General features: G+C 42.8%; 1 protein-coding gene and 1 pseudogene across 1 annotated transcript in view; both read left to right on the top strand.

The window, feature by feature from the left end:
* LOC146304456 (uncharacterized) overlaps positions 1 to 18,201 on the top strand; it is a 70,432-nt gene that overhangs the window by 45,285 nt on the left and 6,946 nt on the right. The gene's annotated exons all lie outside the window — the stretch shown is intronic.
* On the top strand, positions 11,921 to 14,025 carry LOC146304457 (F-actin-capping protein subunit alpha-2 pseudogene; annotated as a pseudogene).

Below are 18,201 nucleotides of genomic sequence, written 5' to 3'. Positions count from 1 at the left end.
GTCCAGTTAGCTCTTTTAGCATTTATGCTAGCATTACAGCTAACATCTCCCTGCTTCTTGCCACTGCTGCCACCTGCCCTCATTTCCAATGCAGCAGCAACCATGACAGGCATCGCTGCTGCTTCTCTCTTTTCCAATTCTTGCAGGTTCAGGGACTGCGGACTTCATTTCAACTCTCTGGCTGAGCTCATCGTGCACATCGAGGATAACCACATTGGCACAGACCCCCGTCTAATGGAGAAACCATTTAAATTAACCCAGGAAGATCAGAGATCAGGAAAATGTGACAGCCAAAACATGGTTTCCTCTCCTAAATTCTCTCTCTTAAACTCTCTGCAGTTCTTTGAAATATAACCCCCTACTCTGTCCCTCCCCAACCCTGTCCCAGAGCCTGAGTGGCTGTGGAGAGATCAATGACAACGGAGACATTTTCAAATAGTCTTGCCACAGGCAAGACCTTCCCCATCCCACCAACACCCTCTTTTCTGTAACCCTTACCCTAAAACCTTATAACAATGACCCTCTGTCCCTCCCCAACCCTGTGCCAGAGCCTGAGTGGCTGTGGACAGATCAATGACAACGGGGACATTTTCAAATAGTCTTGCCACAGGCAAGACCTTCCCCATCCCACCAACACCCTCTTTTCTGTAACCCTTACCCTAAAACCTTATAACAATGACCCTCTGTCCCTCCCCAACCCTGTCCCAAAGCGTGAGTAGCTGTGGAGAGGCCAAAGAGAGGCTTGGGCTGGGGGTAGAGAGGCATGGGGGTCCTGGGGAGGCCTGGTGGGTGTTTCCCGGCAGGAGGGAGGTTTAGGCCGGGGATAGAGGTCCGGTGTGGGAGTTGGCTGCTGTCTCTGATCTGCAGTTATTGTTTGCCCCGGCCTGAGAGGGCAACCCAGTATCACAGACAAGTGTGTAATACACCCGCTGGTCCATAGGGGATTCCGTGTCAGGGTCACGGTTTACTTCACTTAGGCGTGTAAAGGACACACCTCCTTGAAGGTGCGGTACCAGCAGGGGGCGATAATTTATTCGATGCCTACAGACCCGCGGGAAATATACCGATTATTCCCAGCCCAGAGAAGCACCTTCCAGATTATGTTCACGGACCACAGCAAGACGTTTTACTGTGGCGGGGACAGGGTGGAAGTGGAAGTAAACGAGGAGATGCGTGTGTCTGCAGTGAGGCTGCTGGATCTAGGCTGTACCAAGGTGGAGTACGTTGAAGGCAAGATATATAGCTGATTTCTTTATTTTTCGTTAATGGCTTTTGTCTAAGATGTTTGAGGTTATCATGTTAATTACACTTCATTAGGTGGTAGAGCCGGTGGTCGTCAGGAGAAGTAATGTTACCTTGCCTGGAGAAGGAATGTTGTCCAGTTAGCTCTTTTAGCATTTATGCTAGCATTACAACTAACGTCAGCTGAAAAAGTCTTTTCTTTTATAGCTTTATGTTAATGTTTGTTAAAGTAGAGTAAGTTAAAGCAATGCCTGGGTTGCTGTTAAGTCTGAACATATTACAGGACGGGTCAATACCCACATGAAAAAGAGGACTGCCTCGGATATTTATGATGAATATTACATATTGGTATGTTATCCTTTTTATTGTTTTAATTCTGTGTAGTTTCCAAATGTTGCTTTTTATATTAATATATTTTGTTGTTGTTGTTATGTGTGTGTGTGTGTGTGTGGGTGTGTGCCCTCTGTAGCTCGAAAAATTGCAGGCCCTTGGAGTAAGGGCTGTTTTGTTTATCTCCAAGCCTGGGAGGAAACCTGATTCTTGGGTTTCAGCGGTTTTGGCACCCCGTTGCCAGCTCTCAGAAACCTCAACCACATGTCTGGAGAGGATGAAGAGCCTTTATGACATTGTTATTCAAGGTAAGAATGTCTTATTTATTAAAAGAGGGACCAAGCTTGAACTCTGATGTGGATTTAGGAAGTGATTTTTTTTACAAACACATGCAGATAGGCTACCTTTCTCTCTCACTCAGTGCATTTGAATTGAACTGAAGACAACACCCTAAATCAGCAAGACCAACCAAGGCTAACCTGGAGATATCTTGCCACCGAGCAAATTATCCTAACAAAGAGGGAATTCAGGAACAGTGAATAAAGGTTTCCGCTCCATTTTTTAACGAGAACCTTCCATAGCATCAGATTATCTTTGGCTGTAAAGTCTGGTGGGTTTTTGTACTGAAATAAATGACAAATTTTGGCCCCGTAGACTTGAAGTTGGTTACAGTTGAGCTGTGCCTCTAGTACAGTGGAACTAGATGGATTAAGGTGAAAATGTGACCTCCACTGCTTGATACTGGTTTTCACCCCCTTACTTCTCGCATAAGATAAGAGAAGTCATGATAAGAGAGACACTTTATGCAGTGCTCACCCTGCATTGGAAACTTGTTTCTGTTGCTTCTATCCAAGATCTCGCGCTGTTGGTCATGACCCAACATTTATGACCATAGGGTTAGGTTAGGGTTAGAGTTGACTGGGTTGTAAACCGCCTGTTAAACCGAGAGCTTCATCACAACGAGGTGTCTCTTTCATCAAGTGTGGGTGTCCAAAAGGATTTAATACTTTATTGAGCACTGCATAAAGTGTTTCTCTTATCACGACGTAGAAGTAAGGGGGTTGAAGAAGAGGGAGACAGATGAGAAAATGGTGTAGAACAGAGAGCGGAGCACGTGTGATAGCTGGAACAGACCTTGCCGTGTTTATTGTGTATTTTCATACATACTGGACTGTGTAACAGAAGACAGCTTGTGGGTAGTTTTCTGGCATTTATTGACCCCCGCAGAAGGCATAAAACACTTTTTAAGTCTTCTGGACTCTCCCATCTGCACTGCTGCCCCTTAGTTTCTCTGTTATAAAGTATAGTATGGTCAGTGTGTGGTTGATCAACTACTTTCTTTGCAATTCGCTTTAGGAACTGGATTATACTTGAAATAATTCGCCTCTATTGTGTTTCTTCTTCCTTTAAAGTGTACCTGGCCAGTAATGCACACAGGGCAGTACATTCATCTTCAGTCCCACCTATGTCCAGTTTGTTCAAGACAGATTGCACTTTGCTGTCGAACTGGTTGTCCTTTGTGTCAACAGAGACCTGTTCAACATCTGCAGAGACACGATGGAACTTAACTTCACAGGCCTGGTCACTTTCAACACACTCAACAGTAGAAATGGTGCCTAACCTGGTCCTTGGGCAGAGCCACACATCCTCCTGGGAGAAATTCACAGCCTGGACTGGAATGACATGACTGTTGCTGTCTACAAGTGTTGGGATGACAGCTACACCTGAGGGGAGAGAAGCGTCTGAGGACTGTGGAGTGTTACGACCCCAAAGAAGACTGCTGGACCTTCACCACTCCCATGCAGACACCAAGGGCTCGATTCCAGATGGCGGTGCTTATGGGTCAGCTGTACGTGATTGGAGGATCAAATGGGCATTCTGACGAGCTGGTAAATAAAAATAACTCATAGAGATAAAATTCACAAACACTCAAAATTATTAAACAACAGATTTCAGATTCACAATTTGGAAATAATAATTAAGTGCATTTTTGACTCTGTTACATATGGTAGGAACCACTACTGATATCCAATTTGGATCATTACACATTTCAATGTTTTTCAGCCTTTTCCGCCGGGCAGCATGGGAGAGATGACCCTAACCTGGGAGATGAGTTGACCCTGGGAGAGATACCCCTCTGGCAGGGAAAGGCCCACCGCCGCTGACATACACCTGTCAACACCAACCCCTGGACCTCTACATGCCTCCTTGAAGGTGCAGTACCAGCAGGGGGTGATAATTTATTCAGTGCCTACCGACCTGCGGGAAATAGACAGATTATTCCCAGCCCCCTCTCTGCTAGGTAAGATTAAGATATATAGTTGATTTCTTTATTTTTTAATTTGTTAATGGCTTTTGTCTAAGATGTTTGAGGTTATCATGTTAATTACACTTCATTAGGTGGTAGAGCCGGTGGTCGTCAGGAGAAGTAATGTTACCTTGCCTGGAGAAGGAATGTTGTCCAGTTAGCTCTTTTAGCATTTATGCTAGCATTACAACTAACATCAGCTGAAAAAGTCTTTTCTTTTATAGCTTTATGTTAATGTTTGTTAAAGTAGAGTAAGTTAAAGCAATGCCTGGGTTGCTGTTAAGTCTGAACATATTACAGGACGGGTCAATACCCACATGAAAAAGAGGACTGCCTCGGATATTTATGATGAATATTACATATTGGTATGTTATCCTTTTTATTGTTTTAATTCTGTGCAGTTTCCAAATGTTGCTTTTTATATTAATATATTTTGTTGTTGTTGTTATGTGTGTGTGTGTGTGTGTGTGTGTGGGTGTGTGTGCCCTCTGTAGCTCGAAAAATTGCAGGCCTATTGTCAACACATTTCAATGTTTTTCAGCCCTCTCCTTAAAGGAAAAAAAGTGAGGAGAAGAAAAGAAGGAAATTACATTCAGCACAAGAAAAAAAAAAAAAAAACAACACTCCAGGGGTCTACTGTAGGAACCGCTTGTGATATCCAATCCGGATCATTACACATTTCAATGTTTTTCAGCCTTTACCTTCAAGTATATGTGGCGCCGGCCTGTCCGCCCTTCAAAAAAAAAAAACAAGAGACAGGGCCCATGGCAATATCGATGCCAAATCTGCTAAAAAATGACAAAACATGAGATAAAACACACACTGTGGCCTGCTCCCTTCATTCATTGTGCTTGTAATGTGAAAAGTTTCATGAAATTGACTGAAATTGAGACCAAAACTAAGAAAACCCTGTATTCATTATATAAGCAAAAATTATTACAAGTTCAAGTATCTGAGTATTAATCTAGCTATTTTAATTCAAGACCTCTTCTCCAGTGAGATAATATTCGTTCTGCCATTCTTGGAGACCAGTGTACATTGCCATGTACGGTTTGAAAACTTGCTTCTGATAATTTTGTAAGGTGTGGGAAGTTTTTTATTATTGTGTTTATATCAGTTTTTGTCTGCAGCTGGTAAATATTTTGAGAAGTTGATCAGCGGTATAACTATCAAAGCTTTTGGAAAGTTTTCTGTGGCCACTTTGAAGATTGTCTCCATTTGCCATTTGACCTGTTCTCTATGTCTGCTGTTTTTCTCATTGATTCCAAATGAAAGTATGACTTTGCGGACTTGGTCTGTTTTGTCTGTGTTTTTCAAAATGTGCAGGGCATGGCAAAATTTTGCTCCTGGATAGGACTCTACCTGTACTCTACATTCCATTTTGGCAACCATGATGACCCTCAGCCCCATGATGTCAACGGCTCCCTGGAGGGCTGGAGGAGTGCTGTGGACTCTTCTACCCGGGCGTACATCAAGGAGCACTATCCCAGTGGAGTCTGTACCATTTATGGGAAAACTATCGACAGACATCTTCTTGTGCATTGAGTGCTATCAGTTTCAACCAAACGTTCACCATGGCAACGTTCAGCTGGTGAGCCACAAAGAGGTCCAGGAGTCCATGTCAATTTCTAATTATGCTTCAACTGCTAAGGAGTTTAAGATCATGGAGGCTGCAGAGAACGACTATCAGACGGCCATCAACGAGAATTACCAGGCCATGTTGGACACTAACTTCAAAGCCTTATGCCGCCAGCTTCCTGTGACACGCACCAAGATCAACTGGAACAAGATCCTGAGCTACAAAATTTGCAAGGAGATGCAGAATGCTTAAAAACAATGGAGAACATAACACACAAGTCCCCCCCACCCACCCCGCCCCCTCCCAAACAACGTCGCATGACTGGATAGTTTTATCGTCTTTGTACAAAAATTAGAGAAAGGGGGACAAAGAAAGGTTTGGTCTCACAATAAGATGTCACATTACACATTGGATGTCTACTTTTAGCAATGTTATTTTCTTTTCATACAGACACTGTTAACTCTCCTGTTGTGTAAGATGTGAGTGCATCAACTCAGACAGCCTTTATCTTCATCGTTTTTTTTTTGTAATTTTTTTTTTAGGTTAACAGAAATATTTACTACAACCTTCAGAGGCATCTCAATCTGTGGGTTAGGCAAGCAGGTGGGGAAGGTTAGCAAAAGGGAAAGGATCAGGGCAGGGCTAGAGTAGGTTGTCAAGGAAAGAGAAGCACCTTCCAGATTATGTTCACGGACCACAGCAAGACGTTTTACTGTGGCGGGGACAGGGTGGAAGTGGAAGTAAACGAGGAGATGCGTGTGTCTGCAGTGAGGCTGCTGGATCTAGGCTGCACCAAGGTGGAGTACGTTGAAGGCAAGATATATAGCTGATTTCTTTATTTTTTTGTTAATGGCTTTTGTCTAAGCTGTTTGAGGTTATCATGTTAATTACACTTCATTAGGTGGTAGAGCCGGTGGTCGTCAGGAGAAGTAATGTTACCTTGCCTGGAGAAGGAATGTTGTCCAGTTAGCTCTTTTAGCATTTATGCTAGCATTACAACTAACATCAGCTGAAAAAGTCTTTTCTTTTATAGCTTTATGTTAATGTTTGTTAAAGTAGAGTAAGTTAAAGCAATGCCTGGGTTGCTGTTAAGTCTGAACATATTACAGGACGGGTCAATACCCACATGAAAAAGAGGACTGCCTCGGATATTTATGATGAATATTACATATTGGTATGTTATCCTTTTTATTGTTTTAATTCTGTGCAGTTTCCAAATGTTGCTTTTTATATTAATATATTTTGTTGTTGTTGTTATGTGTGTGTGTGTGTGTGTGTGTGTGTGTGTGTGTGCCCTCTGTAGCTCGAAAAATTGCAGGCCCTTGGAGTAAGGGCTGTTTTGTTTATCTCCAAGCCTGGGAGGAAAACTGATTCTTGGGTTTCAGCGGTTTTGGCACCCCGTTGCCAGCTCTCAGAAACCTCAACCACATGTCTGGAGAGGATGAAGAGCCTTTATGACATTGTTATTCAAGGTAAGAATGTCTTATTTATTAAAAGAGGGACCAAGCTTGAACTCTGATGTGGATTTAGGAAGTGATTTTTTTTTTTTTTTTTTTACAAGCACATGCAGATAGGCTACCTTTCTCTCTCACTCGGTGCATTTGAATTGAACTGAAGACAACACCCTAAATCAGCAAGACCAACCAAGGCTAACCTGGAGATATCTTGCCACCGAGCAAATTATCCTAACAAAGAGGGAATTCAGGAACAGTGAATAAAGGTTTCTGCTCCATTTTTTAACGAGAACCTTCCATAGCATCAGATTATCTTTGGCTGTAAAGTCTGGTGGGTTTTTGTACTGAAATAAATGACAAATTTTGGCCCCGTAGACTTGAAGTTGGTTACAGTTGAGCTGTGCCTCTAGTACAGTGGAACTAGATGGATTAAGGTGAAAATGTGCAAATGTGTTGCTTTAGGAACTGGATTTTACTTGAAATAATTCACCTCTATTGTGTTTCTTCTTCCTTTAAAGTGTACCTGGCCAGTAATGCACACAGGGCAGTACATTCATCTTCAGTCCCACCTATGTCCAGTTTGTTCAAGACAGATTGCACTTTGCTGTCGAACTGGTTGTCCTTTGTGTCAACAGAGACCTGTTCAACATCTGCAGAGACGCGATGGAACTTAACTTCACAGGCCTGGTCACTTTCAACACACTCAACAGTAGAAATGGTGCCTAACCTGGTCCTTGGGCATAGCCACACATCCTCCTGGGAGAAATTCACAGCCTGGACTGGAAGGACATGACTGTTGCTGTCTACAAGTGTTGGGATGACAGCTACACCTGAGGGGAGAGAAGCGTCTGAGGACTGTGGAGTGTTACGACCCCAAAGAAGACTGCTGGACCTTCACCACTCCCATGCAGACACCAAGGGCTCGATTCCAGATGGCGGTGCTTATGGGTCAGCTGTACGTGATTGGAGGATCAAATGGGCATTCTGACGAGCTGGTAAATAAAAATAACTCATAGAGATAAAATTCACAAACACTCAAAATTATTAAACAACAGATTTCAGATTCACAATTTGGAAATAATAATTAAGTGCATTTTTGACTCTGTTACATATGGTAGGAACCACTACTGATATCCAATCTGGATCGTTACACATTTCAATGTTTTTCAGCCTTTTCCGCCGGGCAGCATGGGAGAGATGACCCTAACCTGGGAGATGAGTTGACCCTGGGAGAGATACCCCTCTGGCAGGGAAAGGCCCACCGCCGCTGACATACACCTGTCAACACCAACCCCTGGACCTCTACATGCCTCCTTGAAGGTGCAGTACCAGCAGGGGGTGATAATTTATTCAGTGCCTACCGACCTGCGGGAAATAGACAGATTATTCCCAGCCCCCTCTCTGCTAGGTAAGATTAAGATATATAGTTGATTTCTTTTTTAATTTGTTAATGGCTTTTGTCTAAGATGTTTGAGGTTATCATGTTAATTACACTTCATTAGGTGGTAGAGCCAGTGGTCGTCAGGAGAAGTAATGTTACCTTGCCTGGAGAAGGAATGTTGTCCAGTTAGCTCTTTTAGCATTTATGCTAGCATTACAGCTAACATCTCCCTGCTTCTTGCCACTGCTGCCACCTGCCCTCATTTCCAATGCAGCAGCAACCATGACAGGCATCGCTGCTGCTTCTCTCTTTTCCAATTCTTGCAGGTTCAGGGACTGCGGACTTCATTTCAACTCTCTGGCTGAGCTCATCGTGCACATCGAGGATAACCACATTGACACAGACCCCCGTCTAATGGAGAAACCATTTAAATTAACCCAGGAAGATCAGAGATCAGGAAAATGTGACAGCCAAAACATGGTTTCCTCTCCTAAATTCTCTCTCTTAAACTCTCTGCAGTTCTTTGAAATATTACCCCCTACTCTATTCCTCCCCAACCCTGTCCCAGAGCCTGAGTGGCTGTGGAGAGATCAATGACAACGGAGACATTTTCAAATAGTCTTGCCACAGGCAAGACTTTCCCCATCCCACCAACACCCTCTTTTCTGTAACCCTTACCCTAAAACAGGGGTCGGGAACCTATGGCTTGCGAGCCAGATGTGGCTCTTTTGATGACTGCATCTGGCTCTCAGATAGATCTTAGCTAACATTTCTTAACGCAATAAGTAATGAATAATTCCGCTGATATTCAAGTAAAACATTACAGTGTTAAAAATAATCTTTAAAAAAAACATTCTCATGCATTTTAATCCATACATTAATTTTTTACCGCACCTGTCCAGGGTTGCGGTGGAACCAATCACATCTGTCCTTCGGGGTACGGGAGGGTCCGACACCTCTGTTTTTATTGGATTATATGCGGTAGCCTACCCCAGTCATTGTGAGGTAAAGAAGTAAACTTCCCGCCGTTTAATCAGCAAGTCAGCTAGCTGATTTATGCAGAGCAAACCCTTTTGATGAAGAAGATGGCGAAAAGAAAAAAGGATGAGGAGTACCGTACATTTCAGCACGAATGGACAGAGGAATTCGCCTTTGTGGAGAGAGCAGGGACCGCGGTGTGTCTAATATGCAATGATAAAATTTCATCGATGAAACGGTCAAATATAAAGCGACACTTCGACACACGCCATGCCACATTTGCATCGAAATATCCATCGGGGGACAGCAGGAAGAAGGCCTGCCAAGAGCTACTAAACAGAGTGCAAGCCAGTCAGCAGCAACTCCGTGTATGGACCCAACAAGGTGACGGGAATTCGGCTAGCTTTGCTGGTTCTTTAGCAATAGTGAGGAACGGAAAGCCATTCACAGACGGCGAGTTTGCCAAAACATTCATGCTTGATGTGGCTAATGAACTTTTTGATGACTTTGCGAATAAAGATAAGATAATCAAACGAATAAAAGACATGCCTTTGTCAGCAAGAACTGTTCACAATCGTACCATCATGATGGCAAATCAAGTGGAGGAAAAACAAGTGAAGGACATAAATGCAGCGACTTACTTTTCCCTCGCTTTGGATGAGTCAACAGACGTAAGCCATTTATCCCAGTTCAGTGTGATTGCAAGGTATGCTGCCGGTGACACACTGCGTGAGGAAAGTCTTGCTGTTTTGCCAATGAAAGCCTCAACAAGAGGAGAGGATTTATTCAAGTCTTTCATGGAGTTCGCAAAAGAAAAAAATCTACAGATGGATAAACTTATTTCGGTGTGTACCGATGGAGCGCCGTGTATGGTGGGGAAAAACAGAGGATTTGTAGCGCTTCTTCGTGAAAATGAAAACAGACCCATCCTAAGTTTTCATTGCATTTTACATCAGGAGGCGCTTTGTGCTCAACTGTGTGACAAGCAGCTTGGTGAGGTGATGTCGCTGGTCATTCGGGTTGTTAACTTCATTGTTGCCCGAGCTTTAAATGATCGCCAGTTTAAAACACTGCTGGATGAAGTTGGGAGTAATTATCCCGGCCTGCTCTTGCACAGCAATGTGCGTTGGTTGTCAAGAGGGAAGGTGCTTAGCCGTTTTGCGGCTTGCCTGAGCGAAATCCGGACTTTTCTTGAGATGAAAGACATCGAGCATCCTGAGCTAGCTAATACTGAGTGGCTCCTGAAGTTTTACTATCTCGTGGACATGAATGAACATCTGAACCAGCTCAATGTGAAAATGCAAGGCATTGGAAATACAGTCTTATCCCTTCAACAAGCAGTGTTTGCATTTGAAAACAAGCTGGAGCTCTTTATCGTGGACATTGAAACAGGTCGTTTACTGCACTTTGAAAAACTGAGAGAATTTAAAGCTGCGTGCACAGCAAGTGACACCACTCAACATTTTGATCTCCAGCAGCTAGCTGGCTTCACATCTGATCTCCTGCAGTCATTCAAAGCACGCTTCGGAGAATTTCGTGAGCACACTTGTCTTTTTAAGTTCATCACTCATCCACACGAGTGTGCAGTGGACAAAGTCGACCTGAGTTACATCCCTGGTGTCTCTATCAGAGATTTTGAGGTAGAAGTTGCTGACCTGAAGGCCTCAGACATGTGGGTGAATAAGTTCAAATCACTGAATGAAGATTTGGAAAGACTTGCACGACAGCAAGCAGAGCTGGCAAGCAAACACAAGTGGACAGAACTGAAAAAACTTCAACCCGCAGACCAGCTGATTGTCCAAACTTGGAACGCGCTTCCTGTCACATACCACACACTGCAGCGTGTGAGTATTGCCGTACTGACCATGTTTGGCTCTACGTATGCATGTGAGCAGTGATTCTCACATCTAAAAAACATCAAGAGCAACCTACGATCACGTTTAACAGATGAAAGCCTCAACGCCTGCATGAAGCTTAACCTCACCACGTATCAACCAGACTACAAAGCCATCAGCAAAACCATGCAGCAGCAGAAGTCGCATTAATGGTAAGAAGTATTTTATGTATTGGATAGCTTCAGTATAACAACGTTATTAAAAAAGAATAATTTCAGAGACCTTTTTATACTCTAAAATTGTTGGTCTTGTTTAAAAATTCACACATTTAGTTGTATTCAGAGTTAAAAAATATTGTATGGCTCTCACGGAAGTACATTTTAAAATATGTGACTTTTTTGGCTCTCTCAGCTAAAAAGGTTCCCGACCCCTGCCCTAAAACCTTGTAACAATGACCCTCTGTCCCTCCCCAACCCTGTCCCAAAGCGTGAGTAGCTGTGGAGAGGCCAAAGAGAGGCTTGGGCTGGGGGTAGAGAGGCATGGGGGTCCTGGGGAGGCCTGGTGGGTGTTTCCCGGCAGGAGGGAGGTTTAGGCCGGGGATAGAGGTCCGGTGTGGGAGTTGGCTGCTGTCTCTGATCTGCAGTTATTGTTTGCCCCGGCCTGAGAGGGCAACCCAGTATCACAGACAAGTGTGTAATACACCCGCTGGTCCATAGGGGATTCCGTGTCAGGGTCACGGTTTACTTCACTTAGGCGTGTAAAGGACACACCTCCTTGAAGGTGCGGTACCAGCAGGGGGGGATAATTTATTCGATGCCTACAGACCCGCGGGAAATATACCGATTATTCCCAGCCCAGAGAAGCACCTTCCAGATTATGTTCACAGACCACAGCAAGACGTTTTACTGTGGCGGGGACAGGGTGGAAGTGGAAGTAAACGAGGAGATGCGTGTGTCTGCAGTGAGGCTGCTGGATCTAGGCTGCACCAAGGTGGAGTACGTTGAAGGCAAGATATATAGCTGATTTCTTTATTTTTTGTTAATGGCTTTTGTCTAAGATGTTTGAGGTTATCATGTTAATTACACTTCATTAGGTGGTAGAGCCGGTGGTCGTCAGGAGAAGTAATGTTACCTTGCCTGGAGAAGGAATGTTGTCCAGTTAGCTCTTTTAGCATTTATGCTAGCATTACAACTAACATCAGCTGAAAAAGTCTTTTCTTTTATAGCTTTATGTTAATGTTTGTTAAAGTAGAGTAAGTTAAAGCAATGCCTGGGTTGCTGTTAAGTCTGAACATATTACAGGACGGGTCAATACCCACATGAAAAAGAGGACTGCCTCGGATATTTATGAATATTACATATTGGTATGTTATCCTTTTTATTGTTTTAATTCTGTGCAGTTTCCAAATGTTGCTTTTTATATTAATATATTTTGTTGTTGTTGTTATGTGTGTGTGTGTGTGTGTGTGGGTGTGTGTGCCCTCTGTAGCTCGAAAAATTGCAGGCCTATTGTCAACACATTTCAATGTTTTTCAGCCCTCTCCTTAAAGGAAAAAAAGTGAGGAGAAGAAAAGAAGGAAATTACATTCAGCACAAAAAAAAAAAAAAAAAAAACACTCCAGGGGTCTACTGTAGGAACCGCTTGTGATATCCAATCCGGATCATTACACATTTCAATGTTTTTCAGCCTTTACCTTCAAGTATATGTGGCGCCGGCCTGTCCGCCCTTCAAAAAAAAAAACAAGAGACAGGGCCCATGGCAATATTGATGCCAAATCTGCTAAAATATGACAAAACATGAGATAAAACACACACTGTGGCCTGCTCCCTTCATTCATTGTGCTTGTAATGTGAAAAGTTTCATGAAATTGACTGGAATTGAGACCAAAACTAAGAAAACCCTGTATTCATTATATAAGCAAAAATTATTACAAGTTCAAGTATCTGAGTATTAATCTAGCTATTTTAATTCAAGACCTGTTCTCCAGTGAGATAATATTCGTTCTGCCATTCTTGGAGACCAGTGTACATTGCCATGTACGGTTTGAAAACTTGCTTCTGATAATTTTGTAAGGTGTGGGAAGTTTTTTATTATTGTGTTTATATCAGTTTTTGTCTGCAGCTGGTAAATATTTTGAGAAGTTGATCAGCGGTATAACTATCAAAGCTTTTGGAAAGTTTTCTGTGGCCACTTTGAAGATTGTCTCCATTTGCCATTTGACCTGTTCTCTATGTCTGCTGTTTTTCTCATTGATTCCAAATGAAAGTATGACTTTGCGGTCTGTTTTGTCTGTGTTTTTCAAAATGTGCAGGGCATGGCAAAATTTTGCTCCTGCATAGGAGTCTACCTGTACTCTCGTCATTCCATTTTGGCAACTGTGATGACCCCCGGCCCCATGACATTGACGGCTCCCTGGAGGGCTGGAGGAGTGCTGTGGACTCTGCTGTCAGGGCCTACATCAAGGAGCACTATCCTAATGGAGTCTGCACCAGTTATGGGAAAACTATCGACGGACATCGGACGTGCATCGAGTGCCATCAGTTTCAACCAAAAAACTTCTGGAATGGACGCTGGAGGTCAGAATGGAAATTTACCATCTCCCCCTCCACCACTCAAGTGGCAGGAATCATGAAAATCCAGGTTCATTGCTATGAAGATGGCAACGTTCAGCTGGTGAGCCACAAAGAGGTCCAGGAGTCCATGTCAATTTCTAATGAGGCTTCAACGGCTAAGGAGTTTAAGATCATGGAGGCTGCAGAGAACGACTATCAGACGGCCATCAACGAGAATTACCAGCCCATGTCGGACACTACCTTCAAAGCCTTACGCCGCCAGCTTCCTGTGACACGCACCAAGATCAATTGGAACAAGATCCTGAGCTACAACATTGGCAAGGAGATGCAGAATGCTTAAAAACAATGAAGTATTTGTAGTAATCTTGCAGTATTGGTGATTACTAGAGTGTGGGAATTACAGTGAAATTTGAGTTGAATGTATAATGTATAATGTATATACATGTACACAGCTAAGATCCTGCGCAGAACCCTCAACCTCCCAGGCCTCTGGTAGAGGACCTGAGCTTGAAGGAGGCACAGTACGGGCGGTATTATCAATATAAAGTCGATGATGCTAGCAAGATAGTGATAGTTTCTATTCACGGTCATCGTAGAGGCCTGGGACTGGGACAACAATGAGGACAAGCTTGCTACATCAGCCTATGCTCCATAAAGACCACATCCAGCTGTTGATCAGGGGAACCACTGGATGTGGTTTTCCAGATTATACATTATAAAAATTATTATACACCAGAAAAGAGATGCTGTTCACTATAATAACGAGGAAACCTTGGGGAGTTGGAAGAGAAAGCCTTTTGGGTGCCTTATAATAATTAATGATAAATGTATTATGTCATATATTTATATATTGTATATTTATATCTTTAATGTTATAAACTGTAAATAAATTCATTCATCATCATTTTCTCAGACAGCATTACGTGGCCTATGAAACCCACAGACAGCTAGGTATTAAACATATACTTGGTAGTAACTGTTGTCAGTCAGTGTCATTAGAGTGTAAAGAGTCACTCATGCATCTGATGTATTGGACTTTAATGTGTAAGATGTGAGTGCATCAATTCAGACAGCCTTTATCTTTATCTATTTTTTTTTTTAAGTTAACAGAAATATTTACTACAACCTTCAGAGGCATCTCAATCTGTGGGTAAGGCAAGCAGGTGGGTAAGGTTAGCAAAAGGGAAAGGATCAGGGCAGGGCTAGAGTAGGTTGTCAAGGAAAGAGAAGCACCTTCCAGATTATCTTCACGGACCACAGCAAGACGTTTTACTGTGGCGGGGACAGGGTGGAAGTGGAAGTAAACGAGGAGATGCGTGTGTCTGCAGTGAGGCTGCTGGATCTAGGCTGCACCAAGGTGGAGTACGTTGAAGGCAAGATATATAGCTGATTTCTTTATTTTTTAATTTGTTAATGGCTTTTGTCTAAGATGTTTGAGGTTATCATGTTAATTACACTTCATTAGGTGGTAGAGCCGGTGGTCGTCAGGAGAAGTAATGTTACCTTGCCTGGAGAAGGAATGTTGTCCAGTTAGCTCTTTTAGCATTTATGCTAGCATTACAACTAACGTCAGCTGAAAAAGTATTTTCTTTTATAGCTTTATGTTAATGTTTGTTAAAGTAGAGTAAGTTAAAGCAATGCCTGGGTTGCTGTTAAGTCTGAACATATTACAGGACGGGTCAATACCCACATGAAAAAGAGGACTGCCTCGGATATTTATGATGAATATTACATATTGGTATGTTATCCTTTTTATTGTTTTAATTCTGTGCAGTTTCCAAATGTTGCTTTTTATATTAATATATTTTGTTGTTGTTGTTATGTGTGTGTGTGTGTGTGTGTGTGTGTGGGTGTGTGTGTGTGTGTGTGTGTGTGTGTGCCCACTGTAGCTCGAAAAATTGCAGGCCCTTGGAGTAAGGGCTGTTTTGTTTATCTCCAAGCCTGGGAGGAAACCTGATTCTTGGGTTTCAGCGGTTTTGGCACCCCGTTGCCAGCTCTCAGAAACCTCAACCACATGTCTGGAGAGGGTGAAGAGCCTTTATGACATTGTTATTCAAGGTAAGAATGTCTTATTTATTAAAAGAGGGACCAAGCTTGAACTCTGATGTGGATTTAGGAAGTGATTTTTTTTACAAACACATGTAGATAGGCTACCTTTCTCTCTCACTCAGTGCATTTGAATTGAACTGAAGACAACACCCTAAATCAGCAAGACCAACCAAGGCTAACCTGGAGATGTCTTGCCACCGAGCAAATTATCCTAACAAAGAGGGAATTCAGGAACAGTGAATAAAGGTTTCCGCTCCATTTTTTAACGAGAACCTTCCATAGCATCAGATTATCTTTGGCTGTAAAGTCTGGTGGGTTTTTGTACTGAAATAAATGACAAATTTTGGCCCCGTAGACTTGAAGTTGGTTACAGTTGAGCTGTGCCTCTAGTACAGTGGAACTAGATGGATTAAGGTGAAAATGTGACCTCCACTGCTTGATACTGGTTTTCACCCCCTTACTTCTCGCATAAGATAAGAGAAGTCATGATAAGAGAAACACTTTATGCAGTGCTCACCCTGCATTGGAAACTTGTTTCTGTTGCTTCTATCCAAGATCTCGTGCTGTTGGTCATGACCCAACATTTATGACCATAGGGTTAGGTTAGGGTTAGAGTTGACTGGGTTGTAAACCGCCTGTTAAACCGAGAGCTTCATCACAACAAGGTGTCTTTTTCATCAAGTGTGGGTGTCCAAAAGGATTTAATACTTTATTGAGCACTGCATAAAGTGTTTCTCTTATCACGACGTAGAAGTAAGGGGGTTGAAGAAGAGGGAGACAGATGAGAAAATGGTGTAGAACAGAGAGCGGAGCACGTGTGATAGCTGGAATAGACCTTGCCGTGTTTATTGTGTATTTTCATACATACTGGACTGTGTAACAGAAGACAGCTTGTGGGTAGTTTTCTGGCATTTATTGACCCCTGCAGAAGACATAAAACACTTTTTAAGTCTTCTGGACTCTCCCATCTGCACTGCTGCCCCTTAGTTTCTCTGTTATAAAGTATAGTATGGTCAGTGTGTGGTTGATCAACTACTTTCTTTGCAATTCGCTTTAGGAACTGGATTTTACTTGAAATAATTCGCCTCTATTGTGTTTCTTCTTCCTTTAAAGTGTACCTGGCCAGTAATGCACACAGGGCAGTACATTCATCTTCAGTCCCACCTATGTCCAGTTTGTTCAAGACAGATTGCACTTTGCTGTCGAACTGGTTGTCCTTTGTGTCAACAGAGACCTGTTCAACATCTGCAGAGACACGATGGAACTTAACTTCACAGGCCTGGTCACTTTCAACACACTCAATAGTAGAAATGGTGCCTAACCTGGTCCTTGGGCATAGCCACACATCCTCCTGGGAGAAATTCACAGCCTGGACTGGAATGACATGACTGTTGCTGTCTACAAGTGTTGGGATGATAGCTACACCTGAGGGGAGAGAAGCGTCTGAGGACTGTGGAGTGTTACGACCCCAAAGAAGACTGCTGGACCTTCACCACTCCCATGCAGACACCAAGGGCTCGATTCCAGATGGCGGTGCTTATGGGTCAGCTGTACGTGATTGGAGGATCAAATGGGCATTCTGACGAGCTGGTAAATAAAAATAACTCATAGAGATAAAATTCACAAACACTCAAAATTATTAAACAACAGATTTCAGATTCACAATTTGGAAATAATAATTAAGTGCATTTTTGACTCTGTTACATATGGTAGGAACCACTACTGATATCCAATCTGGATCATTACACATTTCAATGTTTTTCAGCCTTTTCCGCCGGGCAGCATGGGAGAGATGACCCTAACCTGGGAGATGAGTTGACCCTGGGAGAGATACCCCTCTGGCAGGGAAAGGCCCACCGCCGCTGACATACACCTGTCAACACCAACCCCTGGACCTCTACATGCCTCCTTGAAGGTGCAGTACCAGCAGGGGGTGATAATTTATTCAGTGCCTACCGACCTGCGGGAAATAGACAGATTATTCCCAGCCCCCTCTCTGCTAGGTAAGATTAAGATATATAGTTGATTTCTTTATTTTTTAATTTGTTAATGGCTTTTGTCTACACTGTAATCCCAAACAGTTATACCAACTCATAACTAATAAGGTCGTGACAGTCAAATGTCGTTATGAAGTTGACTAAACTATAAAGTGTTGAGCTCTATTAAGATTTATGCCACTTTAATTGAATAGGGCTCAATATTTTATAGCTAAATTGTGTGGAACACTCAAAAAGTTTAGGAACCATACAGTAGCGTCATGACGTTAACGACGTTACGACGTTATAGTGGGCGGGTCTTATCTCTCCCTCAGGAAAGCTGAGTCAGCCATCTTGAATTTGCCTTGATGCGGAGTTGCGAATCTGAAGTTTATGCCAGCCGCTGTGGATGTGGAACACATTTTAATTTCTTTTTATTTGTTTGCAATGCGTACTTTTATTCCACCGCTTCAAACCACCACCACCTCAGTTTTTT

This window comes from Lutjanus erythropterus, chromosome 24, assembly GCF_056507025.1.
Source record: "Lutjanus erythropterus isolate fLutEry1 chromosome 24, fLutEry1.hap2, whole genome shotgun sequence".
Lineage (NCBI taxonomy): Eukaryota > Metazoa > Chordata > Actinopteri > Lutjaniformes > Lutjanidae > Lutjanus > Lutjanus erythropterus.
Note: the sequence above shows the minus strand (reverse complement) of the source record. Positions and strands in the feature narration are given on the sequence as shown.